This window comes from Equus caballus, chromosome 4 (assembly GCF_041296265.1).
Source record: "Equus caballus isolate H_3958 breed thoroughbred chromosome 4, TB-T2T, whole genome shotgun sequence".
NCBI classification, from domain to species: Eukaryota; Metazoa; Chordata; class Mammalia; order Perissodactyla; family Equidae; genus Equus; species Equus caballus.
Window position 1 is genome coordinate 13,965,717 of NC_091687.1, and position 11,930 is coordinate 13,977,646.

Sequence of the window (11,930 nt, forward strand, 5' to 3'; positions counted from 1 at the left end):
TCAACTCACAAATGAGAGCACGGTTCATGATGTTCCATAGGAGAATGTGCTTGAAGCTTTACTCGGGATGACAGGACCACCATGTCCCAGTGCAAGTCAGCTAAGGGAGAGGGGATTCTCTGACTGCACCTCTGGTGGGCTCCAGTGGGCAGGGCTTGGGAAGATGCTAGTGGTTTCCCAGGCGAGGCTGGTTCTCTGTCACAGCTTTTCTTCACCAAAAGTTTTGGCACTTTGCCTCTTTATCCCTTATCCCTCCCATATTAATGGCTTTTCCATGCCTAGAGGTGGAAGCCACTTGTGACCGTTGATCTTTATACTTTTTAAAGAAGCATAGAAACATTCTATTTTCTAAATATATGTGTGCATATATTTATGCATGTATAATTAGAATAGATGTATGCCAAATGTTAATACATATTCAGGTATATGAGGTGAATTTTTTTTCTTTGTTCTTTTTATTAAGATTATGATAGTTGACAACCTTGTGAAATTTCAGTTGTACGTTATTGTTTGTCAGTCATGTTGTAGGTGCACCCTTCACCCTTTGTGCCCACCCCCCAACCCCCTTTCCCCTGGTAGCCACTAATCTGTTCTCTGTCTACATGTTTGACTTCCACATATGAGTGGAGTCATACAGAGATTGTCTTTCTCTATCTGGCTTGTTTCACTTAACATAATACCCTATGAGGTGAATTTTTGAGAGCACTTTCCACGGGACATGTGGAAAAGGATCTGAGATACTAGCCTATTTTCAGGAAAGTCCAGAGGAATCCTGCATCATGACTTAGCCTGAATAAACGTGTCTGCACAATATGCTTAAACTTTCTTAAAATGAAGCTAGAGATGAGATAAAGGGCCCGATAACACACTTTCATGAAAACCAGGTCCCTCTCCCAAGGCATGCCCAGTGCTAGGAAAAGCCAATCAAGAATGCTCTGTGCACTTGCACCTCCTGTGGTAGGCAGGGCACTTTCCTCCCTCATGTCACACCTGCAATGACCTGGACCTGTTTCCCCAAGCCAGTAGGAGATACATTTCCCATTCTAATCACACTCATGCTCAAGAATGTTGGCCCTCTAACCAATGTTCAAGCTATCGTGCCTTCTCCCTTGAGTGTTCTCCTTTCTATATGGAACTTTTCCATTTCCTAAGCGTCCCTATCACAGACCTAGTCAATGTGCATCGCCTAGTCAATGTACCATGTTAACAAATATTTTTTGTTAAGGGTCATGGGATGTTCTTTCCCACTACAACCTCTGTGTGCTTTCATGTTTGGACCATGTCATCCCTTTCTTTCTCTTTCATCCTAACATCTAATGGAGATGAACATCTAATGCCACAGTCCCCAGGGAGAGAAGAGGAGATGGAAGCACAAGTCATGTACCCCATTCCCAGGGTCAGTTCAGAGTCTTGTCCAGGGTGAGGAAGCCACACTGTTTGCTTCCTTTATGCACACCTCTCTCCCTCTTCTCCCGTCCACCTGCCCACAGCAGCTCAGCACAAAGATATTGGTGATGGCAGAAGTCAGAGGCTGGCCAGGAGAAGAGGAAGAGATCAGGAAGGGGACTGGGAGTGAGGAGAAAATGGAGAAGTGGTAGAGGAGAAGGGAGGAGATAATGACAGTGAGAAAAAGAAACCAATACCCCCCTTCTCATGCAAAATGAAGGGGTAAGGGGAACAGACAAGGAAGTTGCTGAGGCAACCATAGCCAGCAAAGTTTGAAAACCAGTGGCAGGAGAGGTGAAAATTGGGGCGGGAGGGCGGCAGCGGCAGCAAGATGTCAATATGGAAGAACCTTCATATTGCAACTGTACTTCACTAGGGCTGCCTATCACACTCAGAGTTTCACGGCCTTGTGAAGGGGGAGTGCAAAGCCACTGAGTTAATACTATCTGTAGTGACTCATTGACAACAAATTTCACAAACCTCTGCTCATTGTAGGAAATGCATCTGGACCATGACCATCACTGGAGTTAAGGGTTAAATATGAGAGATACCCTTCGCTGTCTTCCACAGTCAAGGAATAAGATTTGTTATCACTTCTTATCAAGGTTTTTGGGTCAGTAACAGTAGGAATGAAGCTTACAAAAGAAAGAATTTGCTGACTCCAGATTGCTTCTTCCGCTTCTGAAGAACTTAGTTTTCCATTTCTGATGAGATTTCTGGATGTAGGTCTCATTGAAACTGTCGTAGTTGTCAAGTCACTGTGAAATTTGAAACTTACATTGACCGTTGAATAGAGTTTGAAAAGGATGTATTTTCTTTTATATTTTTAAGATGATATCTAAAACTTTTTCATCTTACATAGTTGCAAAGGATGTGATTTCTGACATATTGTATATGTTGACATTTTAAAATAAAACTGTTACATTGCTGTGATGAATATGCTATGGAAAATGGATATGAACACTATTACAATTTGATACCCAACATCATCCATATTTAAAATACATGAACATTTCTTCTTTACCAGCCAGAAAATTTATATCAATCATTTCCCTCTTAAAATCATATTTTTATCACACTTGCCCCATAGAATTGTATCCAATACAATTTTTATGCTTACAAATCTTTTATTCTTTACGCTACAAATTTCTTTGAAACAAAAACATGTCTATGAATTAAAATTTATTTTTAATCTTCTCTGATTAAAAATCTCTAAAGTTAAAACTTCTATTTTAAGTGGAGGAATTACTATAGATCAAAATACCTTAACCATACAGCGAATTGTGACAGTAATTTTTAAACATAAAAAGAAAATTTTATTAGAAATGCAGCTCTTAATAAGATGTGTTGGAGGGAACTTGTGAGGCCTTCATTAAAGGTGACTTTCCCAAATGATATTTACAATTGTGCCTCTGCTTGGAGCCCTAGAGATTTTGATACTTTGAGCCACTGTACCAGAGTCAGATTCCAGATCTGCGAATCTTTGGTAAGATGCATGAAAGGAAGTCCTGATGGGGATGCAAGAAAGTATTGGTAGCACAGGTGAGTTCCCAGGCCATTCAGTATCGGGAAAGAGTTCATATGAACCTTGAAGCCTGAATTTGATTCCCTTGGGAAGTTTTCACACAAGTCCAGGACGTGTGAACCTCAATGAACACCACTGCTCCAGGCTGGGGAGCCCCAAGGCAAGTGGGATATATCCAGTGGGGTGTGAAAGGAAAATATTACAACTCTTTATTTTTTCAACTCCCACTTCTAAATTTTCCACTTTTTCTATGGTGTAGAATATTGAGTATAAGTTCGAATAAAGTAGAACAAGGGCGTAAATGTGAAAATCACTTTTCTGGAGCAAGTCAATCATGAGCATGATTATAGAATCACATTACGTCTCAATTTGAAGAAACATCTTGTTTATGACTCAGTTCTGTGGGACAAGATTTCTTCAGTGAGGGTCCACAGATGTATCACGGGGTCTGTGAGTTCTCCGGCAGAACATAAGTTATGTCTGTGCTTTAACGATAGCTTGGAACAGTGTGCCTATGTTGGGAGTTTGGACCATCAGGCCGATAATTTTCTCCGGAGACCTCCTGCAGGATTTCAGTGAATGTGTCCTCCATGCTGTGAGGGTCCCAGGTCCTGATCCTTGGTCCTCTGTTTTTCTCCAGCTTCATCCACTCCCTTGTCTATCATTCATTCAGTCCTTTGGCTCTAAGGCCATCTATACACTCACCGACTCCTAAATTTCTATCTCTGCTCCAAACTCTGGACTCTTGTACCCAACTTCTCCTTCACCTTGATGCTTACCAGATGTCCTAAAGTTAATCAGGTCAGACCTGATCTCCTTATCTCTCCTCACCCCCAGACCTGGGTACCTGCTGCTTCCCCACTCCGGTTGAAGGCAGCTCCATCCTTCCCAAGAGATGCTTCTAAACTACAAGTCAGATCATGTCATGCTTTGCTCAAAATGCCGCAGCGGCTCCTGATTCCACAGAGTACACGCCAAAGCACCTGCAGTGATTTCCTGGGGTTTAAAATCTTCCTCCTACTTCGCCCCCTCATCTCCTGCCAGCGCCCCTAACTGACCCGCGTGCAGCACACTGACTTCCCCGTTTCCTGCACAAACCAGGCACGTTCCCACCGGGAGGATTTGCCCTGCCCTTCCATCTGCCTGGACGGCTCCTCCCCTGATATCAGCTCTGCTGGCTCCTTCATTCTCCAGACGTTTTCTCCATTCTCACCCTGCAACCTGGCCCATCCTGGGCCTGGAACTCCCTGAACCCTCTTCTGCTTCTCTTTTTTTCAATGACTTATTTTCAAACACACTATAAATGGTACTTATTAATGTAACTCTTGTTTTCTGTCTCCCTCTGCTAGAGTGTGAGCTCCGTGAAGATGAGGATCTTGTCTGTCTTCTTCACTGATGTGTGTAGTTGCCTAGAACAGTGCCTGGCCCGTGGTATGAGCTTACTAAGTGTTTGATGGATGAATGAGTGAGTGAAGGGTATGAAGGAGCGGAATACAGGCCAAATCACGTATAACTCACTAAGTGAAAGTTTCATTGTGTTTTAAATAGAGAACAGTGGTGGAGATGTGAGTGCTCACACAGCACGTGGTATCAAGTTCCTAACACTCAGAGGGCCTGCACCAGCTCAGCAGTCGCCCGTGTCCCAATCCCAGGCGGGCGTGTGGCATACAGTCCAGTCCATCTTGCTCTGTACTGACTTCAAACAACCCATTAGCAGCAACCACTGGAATTACAGTGAAGACTTTTTTCTATTTCCAATTCCAGAAATAATTGGATTGGACACCTATTTATTGTAGATTCAAAAACATCACAACCCTCACTTAATTTTCAGATGAACTAGTCAGCTTTACAAGTTTCTACATGACGTCTCTTCAAAACAGCACTCAAGGATTGCTTACTAGCAGAATTTTAGCTAAATAGGAGGTCTGTTTACTGAAAAAGGCTTGAAGTTATTAATATCACATTGCTGATCAAACGTATCCAAACAGGCATTCTCTAAAATTAGTATCATTCAAGTTAAAATATAGACATGGATTAATCTACAACTGAAACTAAGGCTCCTCCTTTCTTTTATTAAACCCAACTTGGATGATTTAGTTTTACCAAGACAACATCAATTATCATTAATAATCATTAATGTCATTAATATGATGTTTTACACTTGTAGTTGTTTATTTATTTTTTAAAGTTTCATATTTTGCTGCCTTTTTCTCTCTCCCCAAAGCCCCAGTACATCATTGTATAGCCTAGTGTAAGTCCTTCTAGTTCTTCTACGTAGGGCGCCACCACAGCATATCTTGATGAGCAGTGTGGAGGTCCACACCCAGGATCCAAACTAGCGAATCCCAGGCTGCCAAAGCAGAGAGCATGAACTTGACCACTGGTCCACCAGGCAGACCTCTGCAATTAATTTTAAAATGTCAGGGGGCCGGCCCAGTGGCGCAGAAGTTAAGTTCGCATGTTCCGATTCTCGGCAGCCCAGGGTTCGTGGGTTCGTATCCCCGGTACAGATATGGCACCGCTTGGCAAAAGCCATGCTGTGGTAGGTGTCTCACATATAAGGTAGAGAAAGATGGGCACAGATCTTAGCTCAGGGCAAGTCTTCCTCAGCAAAAAGAGGAATATTGGCAGTAGTTAGCTCAGGGCTAATCTTCCTCGAAAAAAATAAAATCAAGTAAAATAAGATTTCAGTTTTCTGGCTTCATAAGAGCCAAACTCATAGGACGTTTATACCTAGTTTCACATTTGTCATAAAAACTGCATCCCAACAGTCTCCATCTGTCATCTATCAGAGTCTGGGACAAAGTCCACAAGGAAAGAGATGAGGAATAGGCTTTACTGAGGAAAGAAAAAACTAACAAGGATGGATTAATAAGTGAGAAGACATGGGGTCTGCCATCTTCCCATCGCCCCATGGAGAGGAAAGCCCGGACCAGGGCAATTTGAATGACACATGATGGAGCTTGTGTCCCATGGAGGGACTCTCCCCATGTGGGTCCTCCTTTCTACATGGCAAGTACGTGAATGCAGGCTTGTCAGTGAGGATAATCAGACCAGCAGTCAGGATGTGGGTGCCAGTGTCTGCAGAGGGGTCTGCAAGGGCAGCCCAGGCCCTGCTGTCAGGGGAAGGGAGCTGCTGGCTGCAGGGGAGAAGAGAGACCCCCAGTCTCTGCTTGCTCATTACCCAAGCAACCCAGCATCCTCAACGCATCACAATATTTGTTGTATTTTAAGTAACAGCACAATTGAAATAATTTAAATCAATAATGGATATCTGTTACTTGCCCTTAATGGGTTCTATATGATACTTAAATTTTTAAAATGCTGCCTGATAAGCAATGTCATTTAAAAATAGCCTCATCCACCAAGATTTTAGTTTATTATTGGCCAATACTTTAGGAGGCCTGACCACTACATAACACCAAATAAACCCTTCACTGCAAGGACCTGCATTTTTGGGATTTGGGAGGAGTGCATAGGAGAAGGAAGTCCCTGGCTACTTTCTCCTTCATGGCTGTGACAGTTTCATTGGAGAGTTTTTCTGAGGCTTTGAGGTTCTCCAAAGATTGAACTAATGCCAATCAAGGACCTTGACACGTAGGAGTTGATCCATCTCTAACTTCGTGTTCAAACATAACACATGTTATTGTGCTGTGAATAAAGAATGAACATTTTTCCCTTGACACAAGGCAATGCCATCAGCTTAATGAAAGACCAGGCTTTTGTACATTACTCACTCACTGACCATACACGGACAATGAAATCAGCAATCCGGTATTGTCTGAATTGAGGGGTTTTAAAAATTAATTACTCTGCAAAAATGGTGTCTACTTATCTGACAGATGAAAATCCTATAGGATAATTTTATCTCCTTGGTTTTCCAATTAGATGTATTAAGAGACTATTCCAGCCTCCAATAGCTAGGACACTTTTAAAGTCAAGATGAGCAATTGCCAATCCAATTAGTTAAGATGCATTGGCTCTTTGGTTCCAGGAATGGTTCAACTATTGCATTTCCTGAAGAAACAATTATCTTCTCCCTGGAGCATTTTCCACTTTTTGTTCCTATTTTCACACTGCCTCATCAATGAAAATCTTGTGCAATTAGCTAGAGTTCCTTTGAAGTCTGCATATCTTTCTCGGGAAGCTTAGTTGAAGCTACTCTTTATGATTACTTTGCATTTTATAAGCAACAACTTTTCACTGAAGACCTCTAAGGATTTCCTTTCGCCATCACTTCATACGGTTAGTGTGTTTTAGAAGAACTTACTACAACTGCAAATGCAACCGAGCTGGCAGATGCTCCCTCGGCTCCTAGCAGGGAATTCAACCTCAGCTCGCAACAGAGCCTCATCAGCCCTGTGGTTGAGCATCGATCAAGGCAAGAACTTGTTTTCTTCATAGAGCCCTTTGGCGGTTTACCAAGCTCCTTCCCCTGTGATTTGATTTGTTCTTTCCAACCATCCTGGGGAGAATCTAGTTATTTCTGTTGAAAGGATGTATTTAATCAAGACTTAGAGAAGTTGAAGCTCACTCGGGTAATAAATGACAAGGAATCAATGTCTTCTGGGTGTGAACCCCGTGCACTTCCCCCACGTGCCATCCTACCTTATGACACTAGTGTGAGGCACAGGGAGAAGCACGTGCTTCCTACCAGCTGCTCTACACTCATAGGCTGCCTCCTGATGGTGACACCCAGGGTGAGAGTTTGACACGTGCCTCAGAGTCACCACCACGCAATAATCCCCCAAACGAATGCGTATCGCTCCACTTAGAAAATGTGTTGCAGTGAGAAATAAGGTCATTATTTTAAAACACCCTGAAGGTTTATAGTTTCAAAATCTATTTTAAAAAAATCGTGTATTTTTTTCATTCCCAATTTACCCTGGTATGATTCAATTTTCTCCTGAACAATTTCTGGTAGAACAGACGATTGGTTTACAAGGCCAAAAATAAATCACATGCAAATTAATATTAAACATCCTCAATACAGTTCATGATATATGGTAGTTTTGTGGCTCTTGGCCCATAACCACCTTCTACCAGTAGGCAGGAGATGGAAGGAAGCAAAATGAAAGATGAAAGGCAGCTAAATGAGCACTCTTAGCAAGGTTGGAACTCCGTTGAGTCCAGCAAGGCACTAGGCTTGGGCGCAAAGTTTAAGGGGTAATAAGAGACCCACTAGTGAAGAGCAATAGTAATTTAACGTAATTTTCTGAAAAATCAATGAATACAAAATATCCATGATGAATCAGATATAAAAATTTTAAATAAAGACACAATCGGTATCGCTGGCTTTTCCTTTTGCTGCTGGCTGCGACACGGCTTGGCACAACACTATTATGGACCCTCTCTTCGTTTCAAATTTTGACATTTTGTTCACGATGGATTTTTTTGCATCCACTTGGAGTTTTCAAAAATATCGGGTTAAAATATTATTTACAAACTTTGCACCCAAGGCGAGTGTTTACTTAGCTCACCCTAGTCCTGGCCCTCAACATTCAACTCTCTCCCTATCAGTAATAACCCTTGGGCTGTGCAGGTCATCGTGAGCATGGAGATGTTGCCACCTCCCCCAGCGCTTTGAAGCCCCTCGACTCACCAGGCCCCTCATTGCATCTGAGACAGTGTTCTGTTAGATACAAAAAGTCGAGGGAACCAAACAAGCAGCAGGCATATAACAAACACCCAACCTACAGAGTCCCTACAGACCCCAGGCTGAGTAATCTGTGCAAACGAGAAGCATCCCCTTGCTCAGCAGGTATTTTCTTTCTGTGACTTCACAGAGGAAAATGCAAACACATTGACAACTAACCACACAAAACTATCCCTCTGCAGATGCAAGAAAAGAACTTTAAAAAAAATTTCAGCAAAAGTTCTGTCTTTTAGAGTCTCTGAGGAATATCCAACACAACCGGTCTCAGAAACCAAACAGCTTGCAGGAGAATCTCACACAGGGACGTATTATGAGCATGGCAGAGCTGTCGCGCTCAGGCCACACAGGATTGCACAGCTTCTTCTGAGAGGCTGGAAGCCAGGAGAAGGGCACTCCTAAGCCCCTGTGACGCACGTGCCCAGCACTGTCAGGACCCTCTGCCTGTGCAGGTACGAGATCGAGGTGTGGAAAAGCAGGAAATTAGAGAATGTGGTTAATAGAGTGGGGTGATCAGCATTTTAAGAGCAGGAGATGAAGGATATGAAGCCTTGACTGAGGAAGCGCTTATAGAAGAAGAAGAATGAGAAACCAGACAAGGGAAGGGATCACGCCACCCGTAGACACTTCATTGCTGGGACCCAGAGACTGTAGACCACGGATTGGTCAAGGTCAGGTGAGTGGGACCTCAAGGGCCTTGCTTCCTATACTCCTGGACCTTTTCAGACAACACTCCCTCCCACTGTTATAATCTTGGGATTGTGGTGGGCCTGAGAGGACGGGGTAGTGCTTGACACATATGCTGAAGGAGGACTGGCAAGAACACAAGACCCTGGGAAGCCAAGGGGTTATGGTTCTGTCTGCTCAGGCATTGTGCAACCAGCTGCTGAGGGGCTGCGCTGACACCTAGGCAATTTGGCTGGCCATGCTTGGGATCTCCGCATCTCCAGTGATCCCAGGTGGGAAGGAGGCAAAAACTCTGGGTAACACAACAGTCCCGATGGGGAACTTCAGGGTCAACTTGTGTGGCTGCCTCATTTCTTTCCCACGGCAACATACAAGGTAAGGATTGTTGTCCCTAAATTACAGAGGAGGAATCAAGTTCAGAAAGGTTCATCAGCTTGTCTAACGTCATGCGGTGAATAAGTGGCAGAGGTGAGACCCGAATACAGTCTGCTTGACCTCAAAGACTATGGTCTTTCCACCATATGACACAGCCTTCAAAACTTCTATTTCAGAAGTGCTTAAAATATAAACAAATACTTAGACCAGTCAGGCCATTTGAGAAGAGAGAATTATTGCAAGCAAAGGGCAACAACAGAAAATCAAGCGCCAAACCAGCCAAAGGTCAATAAACTCAATGCCTAAAATTAGACTGCCATCATGAAGGAAACGATATCAACAAAGCTTGAAGATGCTTCAGACTCACAATGACCTTGATTTCAATAACAGAAAGGTATCAACTTTGATATCAATTCCATGATACCAGCTCGAGATGCTTAGCAGAAATAAAAGTATGATTAGACTATCACTGAAGCTTTCCTCCGTAGTCTTTATTTTGCATGTTTTCCAGTTATGAAAGATTTAAAGCTTTGCTCTTTTTTTGCAGATACATTTCATTGCCGTCAGGTTGGAATCAAGCACCAAATATACAAACCACAAATATCTTTAGATCTTGGACTGAAGAATTAGATATTTTGGGGATTTCACGGTAAAGCTTCCAAAATCTGGTTCTACAAAACAGAAAATTAACATCTTGTCTTATGATCTGACCACAAATAAGATTCTATTTTTTACTCTCAGTCAGGAAGATGAATTAAAATAGGTAATGTTTCAAGAAAGATGTGAGCAGAGCCTGTGGCAGCCGTGACACTGCATCTCGCAGCCTCTAAGCACAAGGAGCATAATTGACCAAGAGCCCAGGGACTTGTTCTGAAATTCATTGCTGTGCCTGAGCCAAAGTCATGCCTCCCAGGGCTGTTCCCAGGCGGAACCGGGGGGCAGCAGGGACACTGAAGCAGGCTCACTTTGGGGAGACACGGGACTCGCCTGATAAACAATTGTTTCTCAAGGACCCCCGACAATGACAGTGCTGCTGAATCTTCTTATGCTCGCTGCATGGGGGGGTCTGAAACGCTTCCCACCCAGGATTCCCTCCCTCTCTCCTTCATTGGGGGGCAGGCTCGCAATGTGGTCTGATGGCTCCCCTGGCTTCTCCCAGCTCCCTCTCCAATTTCTGTCAATATTATCACCCAATAAAATCCTCATACGTTTAGTCCTGTCTTGGTGTCTATTTCTCAAAGGACGTGGACTAACATAGAGCATAAACGTGAGGAAAAACTAGGATAGCTTATTTTCTTAGTTTTGTATATTTCTAAAGTTTTAGAGCTCAATATATGTACACAGTAGGTATTCAATCAAGTTTGTCAAAAGGACAAATGAATCAATGAACATTATCGTAAAAGATGTGTGGAATACTTAGCTTCTAATTGCTATTAACCCTTACGTATTTCTTACTGTGTTTTATTCATAAAGGATAGGGAATATGCCTAACGAAATCTTCAGTTAAAAAAAAGTTATTCCTGATATTAACTGGAAACCAAATACATTTTTGGCCTTAGATTAAAAAATGTTTAAACTCACTGCTTCAGTACAGATGGAGAACTCACCGGCCTGTATTACTAAAAGAGAAGTAACAAGTGTTTCTGTTCCCTCATTTCCCCTTGTCATTTGTAATATTATCATGTCCTCAATGTGGGGCTTAGAAGCCACCCTTCATTTTCTGGAATAGCATAAAAACGTCCAGTCTGTGTTACCACCCAATGAGTGGATGCTTTGGAAAACATACTGCAGTCTTTCTCTCCAGTAGGAATCCTTTTATTCTTGCTGGCAATTCCTAGATGCTCACAAAGAGCCAAATGTCATCACTGTTTAGCCTAAGCAGAAAATAAAAGTCCCTTGAGCACTTACCTTATGGTTCTTAATAAAGTGCTTTCTCACTTTCATACAAGCTAGACAAAGTTAATTAGCTTGGATATGAGAAGCCGTTCCCTGTCCTCTTTCCCCTCCAAGCACTAATTAATATTAATGAGTAAAGGGATAAAATTACTAAGTACTCCTATAATTGTACTGGCAGATCATTTCCTTCGGATGATCCTGAAATCCAGATAAACAGGACTAAATGCGGATTATCAACAATGAGACGATTGACAGACCTTGGTATAGATTTCACTGGAAACTCTGATAAGAGGGGTCCTTCCACCTTGAGAGATGGATTTAAGAGGATTATTGTATAGGACCTGGCTG

General features: G+C 42.7%; 1 long non-coding RNA gene across 1 annotated transcript; it reads left to right on the forward strand.

Moving 5' to 3' along the window:
- The first annotated feature begins 876 nt into the window (after positions 1-876).
- Positions 877-10,899, forward strand: LOC138923882 (uncharacterized). Its single transcript, XR_011438112.1, has 2 exons — positions 877-4,402; positions 10,234-10,899. It is a non-coding gene; the product is annotated as an uncharacterized lncRNA (long non-coding RNA).
- The last annotated feature ends 1,031 nt before the right edge of the window (positions 10,900-11,930 follow it).